Source organism: Tympanuchus pallidicinctus, unplaced genomic scaffold (assembly GCF_026119805.1).
Source record: "Tympanuchus pallidicinctus isolate F22 unplaced genomic scaffold, pur_lepc_1.0 scaffold7, whole genome shotgun sequence".
In the NCBI taxonomy this organism is placed as follows: Eukaryota; Metazoa; Chordata; class Aves; order Galliformes; family Phasianidae; genus Tympanuchus; species Tympanuchus pallidicinctus.
The window spans coordinates 27400479-27423718 of NW_026294791.1; the positions used below are offsets into that span (position 1 = coordinate 27400479).

The 23240-nt window shown below is 36.3% G+C and overlaps 1 long non-coding RNA gene across 1 annotated transcript; it reads right to left on the minus strand.

The window, feature by feature from the left end:
• Positions 1-9121: 9121 nt before the first annotated feature.
• Positions 9122-13658, minus strand: LOC128072193 (uncharacterized). The gene is made up of 3 exons (XR_008202163.1): positions 13534-13658; positions 10284-10560; positions 9122-9208 (listed from the first exon to the last, which is right to left on the minus strand). It is a non-coding gene; the product is annotated as an uncharacterized LOC128072193 (long non-coding RNA).
• Between the last annotated feature and the right edge of the window lie 9582 nt (positions 13659-23240).

A 23240-nucleotide genomic window follows, 5' to 3' on the forward strand; every position in this document is an offset into this window, starting at 1 on the left:
AACTCTTACAGTCTGATAGTGAAAGGACCAGGCAGAATGGCTTTAAACCTGAGGTGGGGATATTTGGGTTGGATGTTAGGAGGAAATTCTTTACTCAGAGAGAGATAAGACCCTGGCATAGGCTGCCCTGAGATGTTGTAGATGCCCCATGTGTGGAGGAGTTCAGGTCCAGCCTGGATGGGGCCCCAGGCAGCCTGCCATAATATGACTGTGATTTGCCAATCACCATTTGAGCATATGTGGAAGGTAGAAAATATAACCTGCTATAAAAGTTAATTAGTATGAATTTGGAATAACTTTTTGGTTAGTCAGGCCATTCAAGTCAGTTAAAATTAGTGTGAGCCAGAAACCTACAAAGATGACTGTGAAAATGCCACTTGGATTCTCCCAAGAACTGTGTTTGCAATGAATCATTTAATTCACCTTGGACTCCTTATAATAAGGTTACACCGTGCAATCTTGAGGAGATGAGTCTTTCATTATCTCTGAAATTATATATCAACAGAATCATTTTTTAACAAGTTTAAGATAACTACTCAGAACATCGGTTTGAGAGCGCACTAGATTTAGACAGTAAGTTTTGGGGAAAACATGAAATTTAGTAGCTACAAAAAAGACAAAAATGGTATTGTAGTTATCATCAATATCAGTGCCTCATCAAATAACATATAGACTGTTTCTCTTTATTTTTTTCCAATTGAATTTATGCAAGCATTTTCCTGGTTAGTATGTGGTGGAGTGGCACCTGACTCTAATTACCTTACCTAAATAAATATTAAGCAAACAGCTTCAAAATCTTTTTTTCCTCAATTCATGAAAATTCTAAAACTTACTCCAAGTAGAATACATTTTTTTTATTTCATTTTATTTAAAAAAATAAAAAATAAAAAAAATAATTAAAAAAAAGGATTTTAAACTTGATGTAAAACTGAAACTGATAACCTTGATAACCTAGGAAACTGAAAACACATACAAGAACTGCATGTTGTTTGTAGAAATTTGACCATCAGATTTTTTATCTCTGGTGAACAAGCCTCTGTAGCATTTCTTATTTGCCAGCAGAAATGAATTATTTAAAGCCATTCTTCTCAGTAACGGCTGTTCAGTTCAAGTGTATTGTAAATAGCAGTGTCAAAAACTGCTAGAATCTGTTAGCTTCGTGAGGCACTACTGATGCCCTCTGTAGCTCTGAAGGACAAGGAGAAAATCCAAAACGAAAAGTACACTAATATTTTTCAAATGCAGGTTTATCTCAAGAGCACAGTGCCAGCAGAAGCTCAAGTTCATTTACTGATTAACTGAGGAATCAAAAGTATCACAGGAAGAGTGTTTTTAAAATGGCCTTTGGCTCCCAAATTTTTTCAGAATTTTAGTTGCTGTGAACAATGGGAATAGATTGCCAGGACTAGGAGGATTTGAAAATGTTCTTTCAGAAATTATGACAGGATTGATAGCAATCTATTTAAAACATTAAAACAAGTAATAATGAAAATGTTTCTTTCCCCCCTCCCCCTCTCCTCCACTGGTATATAAGTTTTGTTTCATGCTTTGTATTCATGTTGTTTTGTGCCAACATGAAATAAAGCACAACTGGAAGCTGATCATTACATCCCTGGAGTATCTGTAAAAATTAGAGCCCACGTCTCATAAAATTCAATACAAACTTCTACAAATTTCACCAAAATTCCTCCCTATTTAGTCTGTGTTATACACTGACCAAAAACCTGACACACCATTTTACTTTCACTGCATATATTCAAAGCTTTGCATATAGAGATGTGAAAGAAGACAAGCAAGCAAACAAACATCATCCTCATTTTAAATCTATATTAATATTTTTTTATATACTGCAATTAACTTTCTAACACTAATCTTTTGGTGTTGGTTCTGAGAGGGGTTTGGTTGGGAAATGGGGGGTGGCACCACTGTGGGACTGTGGAGCATCTGGGTGGGGTGAGAGCCAGTGTTGGGATGTGTAGGTCCTGACCTCTGTGGTCCTCTAGGGGTAGAGAGAAGGGACAGTGAAGGGAAAACGATGTCATCCATTAGTTTTGAGCCCCAGTACTGAGAAGTTCATGTTCTGACCTCCATGACCGGTTCTGAATACTGGAGACAAAAAAAAAGAAGGGGCAGGAGAAGAATCTGATCTTCTGTTTTACTCAAGCCTATACTTTGATTGACTGTGGTCTCATGAAAAGTTGCCTTTAATGTATTTTAAAGATATTATAGGTAGGGAAAAGTATATTAAAGAAACAGGAATACTAGTCTTGTTAACAGAATGTTAATCCCTCCATGTACTGAGAAACACATAACTACAACAGAAATAATTACTGAAAAATATCAATATAACTAAAGTTTTGTGGGTTTTTTTTTTTTTGCGTGTGTTGTTTTTTATTATTATTTTTTTTCCCCTGCAAAACCTAGAAGATCCTAGCACAATCCCAAACACCAGCATAAAAAGAGTATTCTCAGATCATAACATGCAGGTATCCACTGAAGAAATGAGAGTGCAAAATATTCTTCTGCTAACCTTAATGGAAAAAGTTCATTCCTCTATGAGACTTAAATCTCAGAACTTACAGATCAGCACTCAAATAATGGGAGAACACAATCACTCACTATCTGCAAAACATCTAAGTGACTTTCTTAGAATCATAAATAATCGTATAGCACAGTCATGGAGAGAATCCAATTCTCTGTGCACTTACAGCTTTATCTAAAACTTGCCTCTTCTTACATTTCCCTGATCTTTTATGTAGTATTTCTAAAATATAAAAGATATATTCAACAGACAATAGTGTGCCACAGAACAAAACAATCTTATCCGACTTGCCGACCCTCCATGCACACTGGAAGAGCAGGATTTTGATATAAAAATGAAAGCAGAGCCAGCATTTTTCTCTTCCTTCACTCAGATGTTCCTCCCCAATGTGCAATTGGTTGTTGATATTACTGAAAAGAGAGGCTTTGTGCACTCAGTTTAGATATAAGATCCTGCTTTCTCCATTGCCTAGTATAAGCATCTCCTACTTTCATTCACATAAAAGCCTGTTCAGAAGAAAGAATTTTATGATAAAGTCCTCTGCTCCTGATTTTTCAAAGGTCCAATGTCAGAATAACTTCATATTTATTGTAGAGAAGGTGTGTTGCCTTCCTTCTATGACTAAAATAGATCATCTTAAAAAGAAAATGTCTTTAAATTATTTTGTGTAGACAAAACCCGTATTTTCATCAGAAACTCTTGCATCTGGGGCTACTTGCTTTCAGATGTTTGGGGCAGAGGTCTGGAATACTAATTCCACTTCCATCCATTATTTCTAGTCATTGTTGCACTACAGTAGATGACAGAACTGGACAAATTACAGTACTGTCTTCCATACAATATTTGCATGACTGTCTTAAATTATTTAACTGGACTGGTTAAAGAGGCGCTACTTCTGGTCAAGTGGTCAGAACTTATTTTTAATTTTCTTTTCAATGAAAATCAGAGAAAATTAATGGTTTTGATTGGAATATCATTTCTTTAGGTGCACTAGTTGGTGTAAACATTGATAAGACTGACAAAAGAAGAAATAGACAAAAAGTGGTGTGATAATATCTCAGATATAAACCATGGATTGTAGCCATGGAAAACAATAAGCTAAGCGTCTGAATTTTATAGCCTATGTACATCATCACATGTTAATAGATTTAATAGCACACAATATTAAATCTTTTGCATCCTATAACCACTCACTACAAGGAAAGAAGTTGCAGCTAATTCCATTCTATACTTTATGGAGTACTTCAAGAAACAGAAATAAGTAAGAGTGAGACTCTTAAGTGGTTGAATTCCAGGGTAGATATGATGACTGCTTATGCACCTGACTCTAGAACATCATAGACTGAAGCCACTTTTTTTTTTTGCCAAATTGGTTCTCTCACTTATATCATGGATAAACATTCTGTAAATTTATAAACGAACACTGAAAAGCTAAAAACTTCTATCCCCTATATGAAATGAAGCTTATTTCCTACCTTGCTAATTTCCTGTTGCCCCAGCAACACAAACTTATGACAGCTCAATACACGTTTCTTTTCTAGAGCTTGATACTATTCTAATGCATAGCTTATTTGTCTCTTATGTAAATGATCAGTAAACAGTAAATTTCTTACAGTTTGCTTAAAAATACTTTGTTTCTCTGCGAGGTCATTCCTACTAGATTGTAATGTTTATTTCACTTAGTATGACATGTTTTTTCCACATGCAGTTTTCTGATGGTTGCATCAGTCTTTAATTTATTTACAGTTTGTGCTTTTATAAATTGAAATCTACTTTCTACCACTGGCAGACACTACCTATTATGTACATGTATATACTGTACAGTTAAGACATGAAATATATTTAACTAGCATGAGACATTACTGTATTCACCAATATACAATAGTTAAAACAATTATATTAAAAATTCAGAATTATAAGAAAAATAAAGGAACATAAATTGATGAGCCTATTGGGCCCAAACTGCAAAATACACTTAGGAATATTTATTTGAAGTAATTTCAGTAATTGTGTATTTGTCACTCTTCCATGAGCTTTTAAAAACATTTGAGAACACAAAAAAAATTGTTTGTAAGAATGTTTATGGAGAATTGCTAAAAATATTTATGTGAATATCTACTAACAAGAATATCCAAGTAACTCATGCAGATGACTTAAATGCATTTGCAGCGCTATCCATCAGCAAGTAAAAGCATCATGAATTGAAGTCTGTTAAGAACTGAGAGAATCCCTAATGAAAATTTTGCCATCACAGAAGTGCTTGGTTCAAAAACCTGATCCAAACAACTTTACTTGAAATAAAACTGAGGAATAAGTTCTGGAGCAAAGTCTGCAAAATAAAAACAGCTCATCAGGTTCAGTGAATTCACAAAGCACATTATGTAGCCTACATCTTGCAAAAGTAAACAATTCTTTTTGCCAGTTATCTGAGCTCTGCATCTTCAGTAGTATGTCTTCAAAAGGACTGTACCACAGAATCACAGAACGATGAAATGTCCAGGGTTGGAAGGGACCTCAAGAATCATGAAGCTCCAACTCCCCCAGCATATGCTGTGCCATCAACCTCCACATTTAATACTAGATCAGGCTGCCCAGGGCCCCTTCCAAGCTGGCCTTGAAGACCTCCAGGGCAGTTGTTCCAGCACCTCACCAATCTCATAGTAAAGAACTTCCTCCTGACATCCAACCTAAATCTTCCCTCAACTTCAAACCATTTCCCCTTGTCCTGCAGTTATCTACCCTAAGGAGTTGACTCCCCTCCTGCTTGTAGGCTCCCTTGAGGTACTGAAAGGCTGCAATGAGGTCACCCCGCAGCCTTCTTTTCCCCAGGCTGAACAAGCTCAGCTCCCTCAGCCTGTCTTTGTAGGGAGGTGCTCCAACCCCCTGACCATCTTTGTGGCTCTCCTCTGGACCCTCTCCAACAGCTCCCTGTCTTTCTTGTACTGGGGGCTCCAGACCTGAACACAGTACTGCAGACAGGGCCTTACAAGAGCAGAGTAGAGGGGGACAAATCACCTCCCTGTCCCTGCTGGCCACCCCTCTGCTGATGGAGATGGATTGTAGATGAGAAACATTTTGTAGGTGACCAGCCTACGGACTTCTTCCAGTGCACCATGTGAATACAATAGTAGACACCACTGACAATTCTATTTTCTTTCTTTTTTTTGGTCATTTGATAGCTCTTAAAAACATTTCCATTAAATTAAACATTGTAGGTTAAGTTTCTGCTCTTACAGTAGGCAGCTAACCTGTTAAACCTACCTTTCTAATAACATTTCATCATTAGCTGGAAAAAGTAAAAACATAACAACTGAGTAGTTTATGGATCTTTCTCATATAGTAAATACTCCATGTACAAGGAGGCTATCCTTCATCTAGATTTGATAAAACAAATGAAGGATTTTCAGGCCATTAGGATTTATGCAGCCCACAGTTTGTGCAACCAAACAAAAGTTATCAATATTCAACTGCATGCCATGTAAATGGCAGAGCAGAGTTCTGCTGTAGTGACAGAAAGCCTTCAGAACCTTGGCTCTTGCTTTGAGCAGTTAAGCAAATGATAAAAGGAGCTGCATTCACAGCTTTACGGGTGTGAATATATCCTAACGGTGACTGTTGAGACAGAACTAAGATCCTTTTGTTTGGCACAAATCCTACTCTCTGAGCTGTGGAAAATCTCTTAAATTTAATGTCAGTACAGTGCCTGTATGCCTCTGCCATTGCTGTACTCCTCAGCTGTGCCAGGTACATTCACAGGCATTTCATTACAATACTTTCTGTATATGGCATATCACTGACTTGTAATAGTAGATTTTTATCAGCTCAGACACTGAAGCTCACAGCTTTTTACTAAGGTAACAGTTTCCCTGATAGCTGCATTAAGCAGATCAAAACTGGTGTACCCAAATGCCTGAAAGACATCTAGGAAAAACACACACATGGAAAAAAAAAAATAACATCACTTTTGTGTTTTTAATGAACATCAAGCATCTGAGTAGAGTGATAAAAGTATCATAGGATTAGAATTTGAAAACTCACTCATTTACATCTGCATTGTTTTCAGCTGCACATTTGCTGTTAGGGAATGTTGCCAATACTGCAGTAGCAGGAGAAACGTTTTGGCTCAAGGATTTCTGTGTAGAAATCCTTGAAGTGGTTTTGTGTTCTACATTGTCTGTTACAAAATCCAGCTATGCAGCAACTTAAGAAATGAAGAAATATGTGCCTCGAAAATCCATCAGCAGGTTTTCTTACACGAGCAAGTTATGGTATTTATTTCATACCATAACTCTTTATAATTAACAGAAGTGTATTTAAACATAAGAGCATAAATGCAAGTTTGAGGCTCATTGAGCACTGCTACTTTTCCTAATGAATCTCAATTACATAAACACCTGTGCTAAATAACTTTGTGTTGATCATTGCTGAGAGAATGTACAGTGTTCAACAGCTCTCAAAACGTCAAGCTCCTTAATATTCCAAATCCTCAAGTTATTTTTCCTTCTGTTATCTGCAAGGCTGCTAAAATTTTTGTATGCCTATATGCTAGGGTAAACATATAGATTTTTATAAGTGACATATATCAGATGTTTGAATGGTTCAACTGGTACATCTACAAATATCTCATATGTTGGCTGAGGGGGAAAAAACATCTTGATTACCTTTCTCTTCATATTTCTCACACTTGTTTCAAGCACGTTACTTCTATTAGTCCCATCAACAGGTTTATTGGCTGAAAATGCTTAAATTTTAAGATCGCTTCACTGGAGCTGGATGATGTTCTGAAATGCTGTCAGATCACCAAAACCTCATTCAACTTGCCCAGAGGTACTTTACAGCAAAGCCAAGCGGCCTGCTATGCTCCACCTGTTCTGGGCATTTACAGTGCACAGCTGCTGATCAGCCCTGTGGAGTAACCGACATCCTGCATATTTTCAAGATAGCACTATTCCACCCTAGTGCTCTCCACGAATCTGTCCACAGTTTTTCCTTATGTCTTCTACAGGCACAAAATTTCAGAGCACCCGCATTTGACTGCAACATTTTGACAAACTCTCTACATCAATAGTAAAGGAAGGATTTTCCTGCGAACAGAAAATAAACCATGCCAAGACTTACCACTGTACAGCCAGCTTATTATCTGCTTGAGCAACCAGAGCAGTCCACTGGTTGTAAAGGAGCAATGAAACACCTTCTGACTTCCTGTGCCATGCTTGGTGATGCAGATGATGTTCAGTCGCCTTAAACAGATACCTCCTTCTTCATTTGCACTGTCAGTGATATGATATCAGAGGTTAGAGAGTTTCAAACACTTCATTATCTCTTAAATAAAAAAAAATATAATAAAAAAAGCAACATCTCTTCAATTATCAACAATTGCTATTAGGAGCATTTTAATTGAAATGAAGAAGGGCTTTGACACAGTTCAGTTCTCTACTAAGTAGAATGTAGGACATGTACTCCAGAAGTATTCCAAGGTAACTCAGATAAATTATATTTTGTTTGGGTGCCAATCAGTTGGATTTCAGGCTTTCCATTATTTCTTGCTAAATGTACCTGACTCTCTCCATTTGGTTATGAACCTCAGTGGGTTTGGGTGAGGTTGGACTTACCTGTAGATAATTCAAGTTATCTATAGCCTTGAAATTGGCAATCATAAAATTAAAAAAAAAAAAAAAAAAAAAAAAAGTGATTAAAATCATTAAGTAACAGCTAGATGTTTTTTATGGCTTGTATGTAATTTAATTAATAACACACAAATGCTCATTTTCGGAGTGCTCAAAATTCAGACGAACTTTGATGGAAGCAGGTAGTGCTGCCAGACCTTATTTTCATTTCATCCTCAGAAGGCTATTTGATAGCTTTGTTTTGGGATAGTCTTTGACTCTTTAGGATCCTGAAACAAGTATCTGCTGTGTAATGTCACTAATTATTGGGACTGAGAATTGGGAGAACACATCAATTGAGAGAAATCATTCACAGAACTGTGAAAAGTGTCAGCTGAAAATGGGCATGGTAGGTATGTACTGTAGAAGAGCCACAAGCTGGGGCTTCATGTGGTGTCAGTATTTACAGCAAAATTTTAGTAGAGGCCTTTCAGCTGAAGGGGCCTGAACATCACAGACTTGATGCCCAATTTAAAGCGTAAGTGATGTCACAAGATGAAAGGCATCCCTTTTTTTTTTTCCCCTCCTTGTGGAACTGCTTTCACTTGAGCAAGTAGTTTAGAAAAGACTTTGAAAATATTCTTAGCTGTAGATGAACAAAGGAAATAATTATTTCAGCTGATTACTGCAATCTTTATGTTCCCAAATCTCTCTATTTCATTTTAATTGCTACTTCAAACAAGGAAAAATATCCTGTCAAGTATGGCAAATATAACGATATTTAATCTTAGCACCAATCCCAGAGAAAGCAGTTAGGCAGAATTAAAAAATGTTAGGTAATGTTACCAGGAGCAGAGACACTACAGGGAAATCAGCAACACCAACTTCTAGAACTGATGGAAAAAAAAAATCAAAGGCAAAAATATATTTGATAATGAGATGAATGAATGAATTCTAAGTGGGTATCCAATGAGGTGACATTCCCTTCATTCCTCTGTCTGTTTCTTGTCATTATATGAAACAGTAAACTCGGCACCAGGACGAATTCTGACTGAAAGATCTGGAAAAAACTGGAGTCTGTGAGTAAGAAGACCAAGTGCCCATACCCCAACCAGCACAGAGCAGGATAGTACAACTTGGAGAGTAAGATATTTCTGAACTGTTACTGCTTTTCAATGGATTTTTGTACTTAATATGTGATTTGTAAAATAATATCATTCTACACATAATTCACTCTGAGGATTGTATGAACCGTGGTGTGATCAAAATGTTCTATAGGTACAACAACTGGAAATCTAACTACTTCTAAATTCTGAGATAAAATCATGAAGGTAAAATGATACAGAGAATTTGATAAAATCTATTGTTCAGACCATATAACATCTAGAACTGAATTTTTAGAAAGGAGTTTCAAATGCAATGATTTCATAATTCAAATTCCTTCAAAATAGGAAGAGTAATATTTTCTACTTCCATTATTTTGCTTAGTCTTTCAACAACAAGAGTTCTGACTGACAAAAACAGAGCAAAAGATTAACAAGCGAAGCCTTGGCATGATTTTAACTCTGAAGTGTCGTCTGACAGAGAATCTTCTTGTCATCATGAGTAGATTGGAATTTCATATAAAAGATTCAGTCTCCAAAACTGAGACTGTTACAAAAAAAAAAGTCACTTTTTTCAACTATTCCTAATTTCCTAGTGACAATTTACTTCGTTTCATGTCATTCTTTGGACTTAATGGCCTCATATCTCATCATATCCTGTATACAATTTATGTTAAGTATATAGTCTTTTTTTTTTTTTTGCCAGAAAGCTGTGATATTATTTTATTATAAAGAAATGCTTGCATAATTCCTGAAATATTTCAAATCAAAGTATAAAAGGCAGACAGAATAGGAACTGTGAAAAAAAAAAAAAAAAGTTGGTTTTCCTCACAGAGAATTCCCAGATGTTAAAGCAACAGCTAAATATGATCAAGACTGTAAAGTGATAGTTAACATAACTCAGACATAGTGTACATAATGAGCCACAAAATATGAAATAATGTAGTTATTGGGGAAAACAATCAAGCTAAAACTCATAAAAAGAGAAGCTAATCTTAAAAAAGGGAAAGGTAAAAAAGGAAATCTCCTCACCTTTCAAGACCTGTGCTGGTTTATTCAATCTCTTCAGGTTGATATGATGGCAACTTTTCTTCATGTCTCTCCAATTTTTCACTTTTTGTGTATTATATACGATATCACTATCCCACCGAAAAATAACTCAGCAATGCAAAGTTGTATTTGAATTCACCTCTTGAAATGGTAATATTTTTAAGGCTCCATATAATATGTTGTAGAAATTCTGAATATTGCATGGATTAGCTCTTAAAATACTCGACGTTATGCTCAACGGTGTTTAAGAGTTTTCCATCTATGATGTACAAAATAAATTGAGGAAGAGAGAAACTAGCACAGTGCATGCAATCTCTATCCTGTTTGTTTCGCTAATACTTTGCCTTGCTTACTTCTTCCACTGGAATAAATACAGACTTTTATAAATTTCAATTTACCAATTAAAAAAAAAAAATTTGAAATGATTGAGTGAAAGCACAAACAAAATGCTAATTGCAAAACACTGATTTAATGGTTGCTTTATGAAAACCTGGTAATATCTTGTGCATTGGCATCAAGACTCCATATAAGTATTTGTCTCAGAAAAGGCAAAGTAGGCAAAGCCCATTGATAACACATGATGGAATATTGGGACTGTAATAGAAGTTAAGCAAAATTAATAATGTTTTGGTTTTTACATGCGAGTATCTACATGATAGCTCTTCTCAATACATCCAGGTTAAAAACTAAAACTCTGGAAAAATATACACAGTTTGCTAAGTTCACAAAAGCTCTTCCAAAGTAATTTTTATTCCCTTTCTCCACAGAAATATGTTTCTATTCATCTTTAATGACCTGTGGTCTCTAATGTTACATTTTCATCTAATTGGCAACACTAATTAAACAGAAAAATTTGAAAAATCTTTCCAGAATACAAAGTTTGTTTTAACTAAGCTTATTTTGAAAATCTCAACATCTGTGAGAAAAGAAAATCTCAGAATACTCACCTTTTGAGACCTGTGCTGGTTTATTCATCAAGGAGTTGGAAAGGCATTGAAATACTGTGAAATACTGTGCAAGAGTGAAGACTGAGTTCTGGCACTTAGATTTATTATTACAGTGATAGTATTGGATTTTTTTCTCATCTGCTCCCAGCATAACTGTCATTGTATGAGTAAGGAAGAACCATTTCAAAAGCTGTATGAACAGTGAACAAAGACACCTTTGCTTTTGGTACATCACAAGGAAAACAAGATTTATGATACCGGTTCTACTCCTAGTCTTATTCAGTGGCTACCTAGTCCTGCCTCTGGGGATGGACAGCACTGTGTGCAGCCCCTATCTTACCAATACATCTAGGATGCCCTTCTGAGTGTCAAATCCAGTCTGCAGCACTAATACATATACATTTAAATACACATACATATTTTTAGGGGTGTACAAATACACGCAAATATTCATACACATCTCTATGGCGAGTCATAAAAACATTTGTGGTGCCAATAATTCTGACACAGGCCAGCAGTTACAGATACAGACACAACTTAAGTTTCTAATTTTAAAGGTAAACAGACTTTACTCCTCTTCAATCATCTTATCGACTTACCATAATGTCCTACATGTGCAAATTGCTTTTTAAACCTGCTGGTTCCATGAAAATATCTTCTACTAGGTTGGTTGATACCCTGAATGAGACCTCCCAGACACCCACTTCCAACAGAGTGGGAGATGTTGACCCCACAAGTTTACAGGGAGGATGCTGTCCAGAAAAGGCCACCAGCTGCACTCCATAACCCTTATGAGTCCTTAAGCAGTCCAGCTTTGCCCCTGCGCTTGCATGTAGCAGGTGAGCTGGACAGCCAGCCAGCAGCTAATGTGAACTATCAGTGGGAATACCTGGGCTAAGCAATATGTAGAAATACATATAGACCTGTTCTCTTGGATGAGATAATGCTATTTGAAGCTGGAAAAGCATTATTTTTCACTGTATAGATCAAATTTCTGAAAACATAAGCTACTACTTTGAACTAGGTAACTATGCTCTGTTCAGTCTTGAAGCTGTCAGCACTTTACACTCTCCCAATATTCATTTAAGCAAGCTGAGTGCAGAGAAATTTTTAGATGGGGTAATCCCTATAAAATAAAAGGAAGCTGGTGTTTAAAGAGTCTTTTCTCCTGGCTATCATTACTGTAAAAGCCTTTGGAAGAAGTAGGGGCAGAACCCTACTGTCTGACCCCAGTTCTAAAACTATGACTTCTAAAACAGTGGGGTCTGTAATCTCTGTTTTGCTGCTGGTGTCACAGCACTTGCAGTGTGGAGGGACTGGGCAGACACAAAGCTGTTAATGTGTTTTGCCCTCCTGACTGCCAGCACATGCTGACCCTGCTGCCATGAGCACCCCCAGGTCATTTTCTAGCAGAGCTGCTCTCCAGCTGCTTCTCTCCCAGTGTCTGCCTGCGTCCAGCATTACTATATTTGAAGCATTTACTTTTGTTGAACATCATGCCATTAATGACTTCACAATGCTCCAGTGTATCTAGATTCCTTTCTAAGGCCTCTCATTCCTCCAGAGCGTGAATAACACCTCCCAGCTTAGTAGCAGCAGCAAACCTGCTGAGAATGGATTTCACTCCCTCAACCAGGCCATTAATATAGATGGTAAATAGTGTAGGACCTAGAAGTGAGCCATGGGGAACACCACTGGTGACTGACTACCAGCCAGATGTAGCCCCATTTACTAAAACCCCTTTGAGCAATATTGTTAGGCCAGTTCATCACCCAGCAAAACACAAACTCATTTACCTCACAGATGGACGCTGTGTTCAGAAGGATGCCACTAGGGATAGTATCAAAGACCTTACAGAAATCCAGAAAGATCGTGTTGTCACAGATGGAAACTATGCTATACTGCACTCGTAAGAGAAAAACTAGGACACATTCAGTTACATATTACAGACATAGTGTTATGATTTAACACTGACTTAACAGGATTCAAGATAGCTAGATACACTTGATTATTTACATCAAAGTGGGCTGAATTACACACAGACAGGAGACCCTCCTGTTGAGCTACAAGGTTCAGAATAGATTCCCTTTCTTTCCATATTCCTTGAACCACAGAGGTAAGAGCCTAGGTGTGGCAGAATCTACTCCTAGTCCCAGATTTAGTTTGTGTTTGAGGGATACGTGTAGAACCAAACTAAGATATAACTTCAGTGAAGCTAACAAATCTCACAATCTAAGATGTTATCTTATAAAGGCTAACAAAGGCTAAAACAAACAGTCACTTACAGAAGTCCTGTATTGATCAGCAAAACATCCTGATGTTATGATCTCTACACAAGCATAACCTTGAGAATCATACCTACTTAAGAGAACATCCTATCACATAACCTGCTGCTCTTAAGGAAAGCCCAGAAAAGCTCTTCAGCTGCTCACTATCGGGTAAGATGATGGACTCACAGCCATTTGTTGTTTTTTAGACACATGCTCAATTGGTCTTCACCTGTTGATCCAGGCGTCTGCTATCAGTTCTTTTAGCCTCTCAATTTGAGATAGATTTGTGGTTGTTAACCTGTCCCAGCAAGAGTGTTATTAGTACTATTTGTCATCCTCCCATGCAAGGCTTTGTTAGTAAGGCCAGGTTGAAAGATGGAATTGAGAGAAAGAAGGGGTAGAGGGAGCGGGGGAAGCGCACCATCACATACAGCCAACACCTTCCCTTCATCCACCAAGCAGTTATCATAGGAGGAGACCAAACTGCTATAAGATTGTTATCTTATAAGTGATTGTTTCCAAGCATAAAAGAAAAATAAAGAATTTCTTTGAGAATGAACATCAAGGTAGAATAAATTACATTTCACAGAGCATGGCTTGCTTTTCACAAAGGTTTAGCACTTATTAGTTTATGTGTATGTCTTTATAAATGCATTAAAGAATATAAATGGATAATGGAATGAGAATAATAACATTTGAATATAACTAACCTCAGTACTCTCCTGACGTTTTCTTTCAGGATTAAGTAGAATTGGAGGAGTTCAGCACTTTGTGAGATTCATTTGTTTCCACTAATATTATGCAGAGGTACTATTCATAAGTGAAAAGGGATAAAGAAAAATACTAATGTTACTTCACTGATATGGTTCAAAAACAGCAAGAGACAAAATTACATTAGAAAGATCTCATTGAATTGGATACAGAAACATTATTCCATGTGGGTACAGGGACATACCTGAAGAAAAGAACTGGAAAGACTCAGATTTAAACACCAGCTGTCTTCAGAGGTGTAGGTCCTGTCTGACTTGCATTTCTTTACTCAGCTCTTCACTTTTTATATAGCAAAAGAATGGTTTCATCATGTTCCACTTTATTCCAGTAGAAAATTTATGTCTTCATTTGGCTGTCATAGAAATTCTCAGGAGATCAGTAATTGAAATATTTTCTTCTTCTGTTATAACAATAAAGTGGGCATGCTGAATATGTTTTCTCTTCTCTTAATTATGCAAATCAATTTAACACTTATACAGATATAATTCTATGGGATTATCACCTTTTTTTTTTTTTTTGTCAAATTACAGATTTCAAACAGCAGAAAAAGTAGTCAAACAAATTGATCACATAAATGCTTTTAGTATATATAAATAGCTTGACAAGGTTTGAATACTGTGTATTATTTTCAGAGCATGGTTACATGCATTTAGGAAGTTCAGGTAGGATATTAGGAAAAATTTCTCCTCCGAAAGATTAATCAGGTGCTGGAAAAGACTGCCCAGCATTGAGTCCCTCTTTGTTCAAGAAATATTTAGATGTTACACTGAGGGGAATGGGTTAGTGGGGAAATATTGGTGGTAGGTGAATGATTGGACTGGGTGATCTTGGAGGTCTTTTCAACCTTGATGATTCTATGATGCTATGACTCTAAGATATTCAGAACACGCTGTATAGTGACTGTGAAACAGCTGCTTTGGCTTTCCACTCTAATCCACGGAAAGCAACTCTAAAATCTTCCTTCTCTATCACACATGAAGATCATATTATAACATTTCCATGCTATTATAAACCTACGGGATATTGTTCTGCACTGGTTATTTTATGGTATGAGTTAGGTATTTCTGCAAAGATTACTGAAGAAAAGAAGAGGATGGGGAAGTTTTGGATTTGTAGTCATTCTGCATGCAGGAACAGTGATGCAGGAGGATGTGTCAGAACTGAACGTTAAATCATTTCTCGTCACCTTATAATGTACATGTTACTTTCCCATAAAAGAGTGGCGCAGATAATGATGTGATCTTTTATGCTGCTCTAATCCAAATCCAATTTATAATGTTCTTCATATCCTGTGATAACTACATCACACACGCAGAAAGGAGGCAATTTAAGGTACATTTTACTGGTTTATGCATATTTCTAAAACATAATTAATAATAAAATATACTTAGCAATTTAATGGCTCTGTAACTTCCCATTAAAAATAACAGGCTGCAATAGTGTAAAAGGTGAGGTGTTCTCAGTCACTGTCAGACTCAATGGCACCATTGACTAGAACTATCTGAAGATGCTCTGCCAAAGCAAATATCACGTTTTAAAGGCTATGCTACCAATTTGATGCATGCCTTCCCACTGACAGTAAAAATTCTACTGGTGTGCAGCACAACCTAGGTTTTCACGAATGAGAGGAATTGAAATAAGAATCACTGCAGTGCCAACCATCGAATTTCAGTATCTTCGCCCCAGTACAAAAAAACTGGTTCCCATAGTTTTGGTATCATTATGAATTTTCACTATTAGTGTCACAGAGAGTTCCACTGTACAGATAAAAAATTGTGAGCTTTTTATTTGAATACCATTTTAATGTAAGATGTGCATATTTTATGTAAATTATAAGTAAATATATACAAAAGATGAATATAAAAAAGAAGAATAAAGGAAAATCCTTATAAAAGACTAGACTGTAGTTCTCTTTATTAACACTTTTGACAACGTCAGTTTTGTGTACCACCACCCTACAATTTACACTGTCTACATCATAAAACCTTATTATGAAATGTTCCAAGAAACTGGTTTAAAAAAATGTAAAAAACAAGCCCATTTCTAGCAGATGTGATTTTTCTTTGGATGATTGATTGATTTTTAATATATGGATGAGGTTTACTGATCCTGTTCAAGGACAGTCCAATAAAAGACTGTGCTGGCATGCTGCAGTGCAGATATTGGTATGTCTTGCAGACTAATACTGCCAAACTGTGTACTGTGAAATCAAGTATTTCATTTTAGAATGTAATCTGAACATGTAACATCTTGTCATTGAATTTTACCAACATTTTGCCATCTTTTAAGAGAGATTAGAAGAAGAAATATGAAGCAACTTTGGATGTCTGTATTCCTAATTCCTCTCCAGTACAGAAACAGCCCAAGGAGAAGTGCCAAAGTGCTTATCTGAAAATCTAATGTGAAATAAAAACTGATCAGTAGTAAACACTTATCAGACTCAGTAGATGCAAGCACTGATCATTTGCCAGCAAGTGAGAAAAGATAGTCTACGTACATTTTACATACTGGAATGCCTTGAAAACACAGGCAGGACAAAATATCTATATATGATATTTTAAAATGAAAGTACAAAAAATAAAAAGGGGAAAAGAAAAAAAAAAAAGACATAGGAAAAGAACTATAGAAGGGTAAAAATGCCTAAACTGACAGAGATTCAGCAAAAAAAATAGATTCATAGAATGGCTTGGATTGGAAAAGGTGTTAAAGATAAGCTAGTTCCAAACACCCTGCCATGGGCAGGAATTCAACCATTGAATTAGGCTGCACAGGTTGCCCAGGGCCCCACTTATCTTGGCCTTGAACACTTTTGGGGGGGGGGGTATCCACAGTTTCTTTGGGCAGCCAGTGTTGCCCCTCTATTGATGCAGCTGAGGATGCTATCAGCCTTCCAGGCTGCAAGTGCACACTCCTGGCTTATGTCAAACTTTTACTTCACCAGGACCCCCAAGACTGTCTTCATAGGGCTACTCTCAAGGAGTTCTTCTCCCAGTCTGTACACTTACCTGGGACTACTCTGATACCTGGTCTTGTTGAACCTTACTGTATTCTCATGGTCCCACTTTTCAAGCCTGTCCAGATCCCTCTAGATGGCATCCCTTCCTTCTATTGTATCACCTTCACCACTTAGCTTGGTGTCATCAGCAAACTTGCTGAAGGTGCACTTGATCCCCCTGCCCACACAGTTGATAAAGATGTTAAAGCTCACTGGACCCAAGATGGACACCTGGGGAATACCACTTGGACACAGAGAAATTTACCATAACCCTCTGGCTAAAAACTTCTAACCAATTCCTCATCCATCAAATAGTTCAGCTTTCAAATCCATATCTCTCCAATTTAGAGATAAGGATGTGGTCAGGAATGATATCCTTGAAGGCCTTGCAGAAGGCCTTGCAGAAGTCCAGGTCGATGACATCAGTTGCCCTTCCTCTGTCCACCAATGCAGTCACTGCACCATAGAAGGCCACCAAATTGTTCAAGCACAATCTGCCCTTGGTGAAGTTGTGCTGGCTGTCTCATATCCCCTCCTTGTTTTACCTGTGCCTTAACATAGTTTTCAGGAGCTTCAGGAACAGGAACAGAGGTGAGGCTCTTCAGCCTGTAGTTCCCCTAGGTCTTCTGTTCTTTCTAAAAATGGGAGTGATACTTCCCTTTTTCCAGCCAGGGACTTCACCTGACAGCCATGACTTTTCAAATATGATGAAGACTGGCTTGATACCACATTAGCCAATTCCTTCAGGACCCTGGAATGCATGTAGTCCAGGTGTCCTTAAAGAGCTTCTAGCTCTACTCTGTTCCTTTGTCCCTTAAGACAACTTCCCAGGAAATCTTACCCAATAATTCCTTAAACAACTTCAAATTCATTTTTCTGAAGTTCAGGGTCCTGACTTTGCTTTCTGCTTGGCCAAAAATCCTCAAGATCACAAACTCAACCAGAGCATGGTCACAACAGTCCAGTATGCCTCCAAACTTAAGCTCTTTAATGAGCTCCTCTGCACTGGTGAACACCAAGTCCAGGAAACATTACAAGATTCTAAAGGACTGAAACTGAGGAATAAGAGTTAATCCAGAATAAATAAGACTGATGTCAAGTATATAGACCAAAATGATCTCTATACATACACAATCATTGGAGACCTCAGTGAAATTATCCTCAAAGAAAGGCTTTTATAGGACCCAGGGTTAGAAACAGAGTAACAGAGTATGATCTGGTGACTGAAATGATACTCAAAAAACAATTAAAAGCAAAACAGTAAGATTTTTGCCTCTGTAGATAGATATATGTTTCAAAGGCATTAGATTATCTTAGGAAACGTAATAATGAGAAAAGAGAAAAGGACTGATAACTAATTCTTACATAATGGCTTAATCTAAACCACAGACTATAGAAAAAAAAATCATTTTCTTTTAGAATTTGATAAATTAAAAATGTAAACATACACAATTGCTAAATTTAATGATGTAAATATATATAATTGCTAAATTTAACCAAGAATAAAATAGCTACTATTTTCCTCATTCAAAACGAAATAATACACAAAATTAGATACCAATTTGAGTTGATGCAAAGAAGGATTTTTTTAGTATTAAAAACAAAAGGAAGAAGATGGAAGAAAAGGATTTTCAACCCATTGGCTTTTTTTGAAGGTAAGGGGGAATTAATTAAAAATTTATTTGAATTTATAATGAAAATCTGACACAATGTAACAACTGAGATAGACTGAGATTTACTTTCATACTTGACCTCCTAATCATCTCTGTGATCTCAGGATATATGTTAAACTCTCAGTTTTGTGATTTTGAAATGTCTAATAATCTGTTTAAGTTGAGTCCTGAAAAAAAAAATTTGGAATGTGAGATTTGATGCTACTGCTTCCAGACTCCTATTTTCCAGTTTCTTTTTCTTTAGTTAGAAGTATAACTCCACCTAAAAGCCAAAAAAAAAAAAAAAAAAAAAAATTCTAGCAAGTTGGATGAAGTGAGCAAGGCATTACTTTTTGCAATATTCTTTGTGAATCTGCAACTAAAAAGGTAATTAAAATTAGAATCTAGCCTGATAGCTGATAAAGCACTTAGACAAATGCGTCTGTTTCCAGAGGCAAGACTGCAAGTAACGAGAATCTGTTTGTTCCATCTTCATTTCCATTTTCATTGCAATAATTTTGACTTCAAAATATTAGGCTCTGACATGAACTTCCGAGACCCAAAGTAAGTTTAAGTTTCTAAAAAAATTTAATCTAAAGTTGAGCAGAATAAACACATTACTTTAAGTCTCAATATCTTCCAGTTTAAATACTTTATCTTTTTTTCCTGTCAATAATTTCAACATTTAAAAATTGTTTTAATTACATTACTATGACCCAAAACATTCCGTAATTTCTTCTTACTGTATAACAAAAAAAGAACTACTGACAATAATGACCAACAAACAAACAAACAAACAAAACCTGACAGTTAAAGAGATCCTTAAGGAGATGTTCCAGAATATCAATGAGGCTGGATAAAAATAATCAAACATATTTTACTTATGGATGTAAAAAATAGATTTCCTGCATTAAAACTGCAACCTCTTTTACGTGCTACTTTAGACACAATAGATAAGATTTACTGATCACATTACAGGTTCACAGTAGAAAAGTTTGGAGTGCAGTGCTGAACTGCAGTGCCTTTCCATAAAGTGGAATGAAATTCACCTCTTAAGACAAAAATTACACACTACAAAAATTAACACTAAAATTAAACAAGTAACAGTGAGTGACACTGATCAAAGCTTTGTCTTAAAACCATATTACTTAGTTACACTAAAACATTAATGTATTTCCATGTTACCCAACTGCCAAAAAGAGTAATTTAAATTTACTTGAGATTCTTATTCATTTCTACACAGTAGGACATCAGGATCCCTTAAATGCAGATCATCAAAACTGCATGCAACATGGAGATTTACTAATTGTCTCGCTCCAATTTATAGGAGGGAGAGGAGGTTCTTTTAATATATATACACCCCATGGCGAGATTAACACACAATGGGTCAAATGTTAGCCCAACCAGTTTACTACAAGTCCTAGTCACTAAGGGAGATAAATAGGGAAGGGAAAGGAGGCGATAGAAAAGATGGGAAATAAAAGCAAGCAGTCTTTGTAGGAAACAAGAGAGATAGTCAGGAGCACGAATTCCAGCATTGCTTGTAGTTCAGACTGAATTTCAGTTGAAGATTGATTTTCAGTAGTAGGGTCATTGGGGGTTGTTCAGCTGGCAACGATGGCAATGAAATACAGAGTTATTCCTAAGTCCAAAGTGGTCAAGTCAGCTCTCTTTGGAGTGACAACTTAAGTCCAAAGTGGTTGTCCAGTCCAAAAGTCTTTGGGATCTCAGCAGAAACTCTTTTGTTCTCATCTTTGAGGCCCTGCTAGCAGATAAGAGGGAGCAGGAAGGTGCCCACCTGCATCCTGTTTTTCACAGGACATGATGGTATCATTCCCCAGTTTTCCCATACCAAGCAGGAGTTTTTGGTCACAGGCCAGATCTTCCGCCAGTAAACACCCCTGAGCATTTTCTTCCAAAGGCAAAGAGCTCCAAAGAAATGCTTTCAAATGTAAAATCGTCCATTGTCCACAAAGTGATGTTGATTGCCACAGTGACACCCACTACTCGCCTCCTCAATAAGTTACTTAGAGTGTTATCAAAAAACTACCTCAGAAAGCAAGCTTTGTGCCAAAAACAAAGAAGGGTTCAGACACTGATGAAATCTAAGTTAGAAGAATCTAAATGGCACTAAGACTCTTTTTGTAAAATAAAGGTGTTTATAACAAACTTTGCATGCTCTGGGACAATGAAATATTAATTTTACACCATTTCAGTGTTAACATGTAGTTATCCCTAGAAGCTCAGCAGTTTAAATAGTGGTATAATTCCCTCTGAGAGATGAGCTTTCAACAAATGTAAATTGGCTCTGTTAAAATAATTTACAAGCAGAGACAAATAAATTACCTGAGGATATTGTTTATCAAGTTTGTCTTTTATTTTCCTTATCAATATAGTTTTTTAAAAAGTCTATAAAGGGACAAAGTAACTTTTTTCTTTCTTTCTCATCATTTTCTTCTGTGCTTCATCGGACTTGTGAAACGTATGTCTCTTTCAGATAATTTATCAGTCACTGTAATTCTCTCCCAAATATCTTGAATTTACCTATGCTCTTAAACCTTCAAAAGGGAAGGTAGGTGGCAGAGATGTCATACTAAAGCTCAGTTTCATTTTCAAAGCTCTTCCAAGGATCTGATCACATTTCAAAGTCTACACTTTAGAAATGTTAAAGTGTATACTTAAGCATGTAGAAGATACTTGTATGTTTCAAAGAATGCAAAAATATAGATGAACAAAAATGTAATTCCTCTCTTGGGAAAACAACTTTGGGATTTATTTTCAGATAAATATTCTTTTCCAGTTTGTCTTTTTTACAAAATGGTATATATTGGTGTCCTTATCTATAATAAAGATCGGATTTCTTTATTCAGTCCACAAAAGCATATCTCTCCATTATTTACAATGTGCTGTGACATTAGGAAGATTCTGTGCACCATTAGTAGTCTTTAATTTGTTGAGCATAAAGTAATTGCAAATCCCTTGATGTATCCTTATCAGTTGCTCACTTTCCTCACTTGTAGCAGTAAATTGTATGGGGAGTGGATTTAGGTGATTAATAATTCATCAAGAAGTGGTATCACTGTGAATTTCATCCTCTCATGGTAAAAGTTAAAATTCATTTGAGCATTCATGATGAAAATACTAAATTCTTGATCATAAAAACTTCTGTTGTCTTCATCTATCTTATTTATTATTTAGATTGTTTGAACTTAAAGAACATTGTAATGGTCATTGTAATTCTATCATTATCATATATCTATTGTAATTCTTTCATTGTAATTCTATGATTCTATGAACATACTGAGAATGATTCCTGTTCATCTTACTATTCATGAGATTTTGTGAATATAATGGCACTTAGCTCTTTCTGGGGAGAAGAAAATGAGCAGAGTAAAGGTTTGATAGTAGAAGCTAGAATAGTGATTTCAGCTGAGGGTCAGCTGTGAATAACTAATCCCAGGATCAAACCCGAAACAAAGATGAGGATGCTCGACAGAGGGAAAATAGAAAAATTAGTGACAGGAGTAATGATTCAGTTGCTACACTCTTTTATTGTAATCAAGGACTCTTACATGGTTGAAAAAATAGCAATCTATAGAGCAGCATAGGAAAATCATGATTAATCGAATATGGGTCAGAAAGGAATGCAAAACTCAAACTACCGAGGGGAGAAAATATAAATAACATGAATGGAAGTAGCATAATAGGAAAAAATGAACTGGAAAGGGAAAATTAAGTATAAGATAATGAAAATAATTCACTGAAAAACAAAAGAAGAATGGAGCTTACACTCAGATTTGGATTTGCTGTTTGTTCTGTGGTACAAGGAAATGTTGGTTTTATTTTAATGAGCAAATAATTTAATACAGGCAACAAGACAGGAGAAAAATTGGGGGGGATCAAGAGAAGTTGTGCTGTAAATAGCTGCAGTAAATTTCTTCATATACAGGTGAAGAATTCAGTGAAGCCCTAGATAAGAACATACACATCAATTTTACATTTTATTCAGCCTCTAATTGTGCAGCTGAAAAGCTGCAAAACACTGCTTAAAAGTTGGCTTTTTTTTTTTTTTCAAAGAACAAAAAGTGAAAAAATGAAGTAGGTAGATAAATTCTTAGCAATCCAATATCACTGGGCTTACTTCCTTACTTGGGATTGCTTTGAGACAGTCTTGTGGAGGTTCATGAGGTTAATTCTGTAAATACTATATGTTGTCACTACACAGTGATTTGTTACCATTTGTATGTATATGTGCATAGATAATGTGCAATCAGCTTCAGTAGCCATGAATGAGAATTTGTGAG